Source organism: Grammomys surdaster, unplaced genomic scaffold (assembly GCF_004785775.1).
Source record: "Grammomys surdaster isolate TR1022 unplaced genomic scaffold, NIH_TR_1.0 364, whole genome shotgun sequence".
Lineage (NCBI taxonomy): Eukaryota > Metazoa > Chordata > Mammalia > Rodentia > Muridae > Grammomys > Grammomys surdaster.
This window is the reverse complement of record NW_021604783.1, coordinates 547,005-551,746: the sequence shown is the minus strand read 5'-3', so window position 1 is coordinate 551,746 and position 4,742 is coordinate 547,005.

The following is a 4,742-nucleotide window of genomic DNA, read 5'->3' as shown; positions in this document are numbered from 1 at the left end:
GCACACTCTTTATATCTCCAGTCTTGCCTTATGTGATTAGAATTAAGCCACACCTCCTCATTTACATAAAGTGGTCTAGCCTTGATGGTTGAGTTTCTATGTCGCTCCTCAAGTCACTTTTGATGGGGAGCTCACTCCTCACAATGTATCCCTGGGTGTGGATATGGTTCTTTCTCATCATCTTTCTTCCTTCTCTTGGACTCCTAGTTCTGTTCCTTAGGTCTAACACAGGGCAGAGAAGTATCGCACTTGAACAGATTCTAAGGGAGGCAGAGCAGCTATTTCCAGAAAGTTAGAGCACACAAAACTCTAGACATGCAGTAAAAAGAGATGTTCCCTAGAAACACTGGGTCTACATTCCCGACTCAGCAAGGAGTCCAGGAAAATCATTCCACTCAATACCCATTTTATTTACTTTTTCCAGGTTTTTCTAGACTCCGTAATAAAAGCAATGCGATTCTGATCACTTTGGTTTTTTTGTCTTTTTTTTTTTTCGAGACAGGGTTTCTCTGTGTAACCCTGGCTGTCCTGGAACTCACTCTGTAGACCAGGCTGGCCTGGAACTCAGAAATCCACCTGCCTCTGCCTCCCAAGTGCTAGGAATAAAGGTGTACGCCACCACCGCCCGGCTGATTCTGAACACTTTGATTGGCCAGCCTTCCACTCAAAGCCATTGATGACTGTGTTCTGGAGCACATCACTTTACCTGCCTAGGAGGTCCTTTCTTGCTCCAGTGTTTCTGGAATGTAAGATAAGGGGCACAAGGAAAAACACACTCTGGAATCAATTTCTCACATTGAGAGTCCCACAGTCTGGTAGCTGAAAGAGCAGGAATCAGGTGACAACCAAGGAACCAGATTACCAAGGAGCTCAATTCCTGCCTGCTGTTTCATCCATATAATTGGCTTAATAATTAAAACATAACAAACAGAAGGGGCCATTCTATGCTTCTCTTTAGACCTTTGTCAGAAAATATTAGAATCGCACCATCTAACGTGACTTCTTAAGACCCCCTTAGCAACCTCAGCTTTAATTGCCACCCAGTTAATTACTGTGTCTCGTACCTAGAATCTTAGGTATGTGCAAAAGTCATGGATGACAATGTAGCTTCTTGTGAAATTGAGTCAGATGGATCACCCACAGAGGGGTTCACCCTGGGAGAACGTGTCAGCACCCATCTGCTTCTCCCTTTAACCAGCTTATTTAAGATATACCATTTCTTAATAAGAATTATGAACTTTCCATGGAGGAAATGTCTCCCTGGGGTCATGTGGTGATGGTTAAGGTGGCACAATTGTTCGTCAAGTCCTGGGTTAGTATGCTCCATTGGGGACAGGTCATGATTTCTCATTATAGTCCCAGGGGAAACCCACAGGTAATGGCATAGAATACAACAGAAGGTTTGTGAATAAAGAAACGAGTTCCAGGCTTCAGGATGGCTCAGTGGATAAAAGTACTTGTCTGAAGACCCAGCTTCTATCCCAGGAACCCACAAGGTACAAGGAGATAATCAGGTTTTGCAATTGTCCTCTGACCTTCACATGAATGATGTGCTCTACACACACACACACACGCGCACGCGCACGCGCATGCGCACGCATTCATGAACACACACACTAAATAAACAAATGAAATAACATTTAAAAGAGAACCTACGTTTTATGTTGTCAGTTGTGCATTGGCTATGGTCCTTTCTTCCAGCTGCCTCATTCATTAAGCTTTGGTTTCTTCCTCTGTTAAACAAGACTGTGGTAGTCTGGGCTGGTGGTCCTTGCATGGCTGTCCATGGCTGATAAGCTTAAAGAAGACAGAGGGAGAGCCACTGCAAAAATAAAGTGAAACCTATGTGCCTGCATCTTCTAAATCTAGAACATTAGGAAACCATGGATCAAAAACATCCAGAGAATAATTGCTATCACATCTAACATGGGCAGACTTTTTCTTGAAATTATTCCCCAAAGTTTACATTAAAAATGTTATATAGCATTTACAATGCATTAGGTGTTATAAGTAATCCAGAGATGATTTAATAAAAGGATATATTCATACAGGACCATGTGATAGATTACAGGCAAATATTATACAATTATAAATAAGGGGTTGGAACACCTATAGATTTTTGTATCTGTGGAGAACCCTAGGACCAATTGCCTGTGGTCACAAAGGGACAATTATGCTTCTGTTCTGACACTACCCACTGCTTAAAGCCCCTCTGGCCACATCCCTTGGGCAGAGCCTCTGCTATGGCTGCAGGTGCCTTATCTGGACTTCCCATCACGTTCAGTAAAGGTTTAACTGAAACAGAGAAGGTTGCAGCTTACATGCCATTTCTTCAAGAAGGTTAATGATTGGCCTTTCAGATGAGGCTAGTGCCCTATGGAGGAGGTTTCTTGGAACTCCATATTTCTCCCCAAACACATCAGCTCCTTAGAGGTGGGAATCAGTATGGCTTGTTCCCAGTTGTGTATGCAGCTCTTAGTGGGCTTCTGATTGTATTGACGGTTTGGGGAGTGCTGGATTGAAATAACACCTGAGTTTGCAAAAAGATAAAGGAAAAATTTTGCAGAGGAGATGGAGTCTGAGCTGAGACTTGAAGGGAAGATAAAGTGATTCATGTGAGGCCCGTCAGAACCCAAGGCTATAGCTGGAGCTCTAGGGGAGGAACTGGGCTTTCAAGTCAGATATTTCTCCTAATTATAGGCGTTGTGAAGGTTATACCCTGAAGGGCCACTGTGAGATTAGAAGTATTAAGTACAGAATGCCTGGCGGTATACTTTACAGATGACAACCATTACTGCTTTGTTTCATCCTGAGTACTGCAGAGTGCTGTAAGACTTCGCATACAGACTTTCAATTCTCTGAGTGCTGTTGTCAGAATCCATGCCATTATTTACCCTCCCTACCTCACTAAACTGTAAGATTTGCATTTCTTGAACTGTCATTAATAATAATTTTATCATTAATTGTTGTAATGGTCAGCAACTTGGGGCCCACAGTGAGTCTGAATTATTCCTCCAAGAACTGGGCAATCATTCTTTTCCTTTGAGAGTTAAACTGTAAAATATGCAAAGTCACCAAAAATAAACAGGATGGTTCTCAGGCTAGCACTATTTGAATGTAACTTAGTGACTATATTAACATATTTAAAGAGATACTGTCAATCAAAAGATAGAAGGACTGAAAAATGTACTCTCAGAGGTGAATGGGCTCAACATGGCCTGTTGAGGGGAGGATGGGAGAGAACAGATTGTCTGACAGAGGGGATGCATTTTGGCTTCCAAAGATAAGCCAGTTTCCAGGGTACAGAGAGGCATTGAAGATGTTAGTCATCTTTTCTCTGCTCTGTGATGCTTCTGATGCCTTCCTTCTTAAAGGTAACACCCAACCTCAAGCTCTGAATATGGTCTCTGAGGAGAATGTCCTGGCTCCCATTCTCTGTACCTTGACCATAACTAATGGCACAGCAGAGCCTTGATTTTGGTGCTCTCCATGGTCTAACTATTTAAATTAGATGCTAGGAGACTGGGTCAGCTGGCTGTAAGAAGAAACAGGCGAGAAAGTTGGAGCATCACTGGAACAGAAAGCTGCCATCTGGGGATGGTCATATTGAAGCCGTGTACCAATGAGGAGTAGTTAAGGAAGTGTCTGTAACAAGAGAAGAATAAAAGCAGTACGCATTGGGGGGTGGGGAGGAGGGAGAGAGACACAGAGAGAGACAGAGACAGAGGTATATATTCTGTAAGTCTTGCTATGCTTCTAAATAGCCTTCCCACTTTGCTCAAGCTTAATGTACACACATCCAATCCATTCCACTAAGATGGGCTTTTAGTTGATAGGTTTGGCTGTTTCAGTTTTCTTGGGTGGGGTCGTCCACTGTGAATAAGATGCATGGATCAAGCTGTCTCAGGCTGGAATTTGAGTCTAGGTCTACATCTAAGATTCATGGCCTGTCAGAATGACAGGGAGAGCAGTACCTTGTTGCATAATGATTCAGTTTCCCCATTGGATATGTTAGCTTTCTACTGCTATAGCAACAAATTACTATAGGTTCAGTGGCATAGAACACTGTAACTTTATTAGCTTACATCTCTGCAGGTTGGAAATTTGACATGGGTCTCAATGAGATAACATTAAGATGTTAGCAGAGTAAATGCTTTCTGGTGGTCTAGAAAGAATCCACTTTAAATTTTTTTAATTTGTTTAGCCTTCTAGAGACACCCCACATTCCTGGTCTTGTGGCTCTTTCCTCCACTTACCCAAATGGAAGACCAATCTCTGATGAGCTGGTTAGCAACCTTATTTTTCCTTTCCCATGTCATTTATAAACACATTTGTCCAGTGACTGGCACACTAGCATCCTTGGGGACAGGCATTATTCCTGGGATGAAAGTGGGGAAAGAAAAAAATATTAACATATAGACTTCTTTAAAAGGACCCTCTGGCTTAGGAAATCTTGGTGCTTAGTTAGTAAACTTGAAAATTTGCCTTTTCTGATTGGCACATGAAGAATTCATATGTTGGTGAAGATTATTGATCTCCCCTCCTCCAGGCCTGAGTTTTTTTTTTTTTAACTTACTGTAATTTAGGATTACCCATTTCATTTCTTTGAGCCTCAGGTTCTTTCTCAGAAAAATGCAGGACATAGTAACATTTTTGAAGGATTAAATGAAATTAAACATGCATTTCCAAAAACTTGATAAATGCATTTTTTTCTTTTCTTTTCTTTTCTTTTCTTTTCTTTT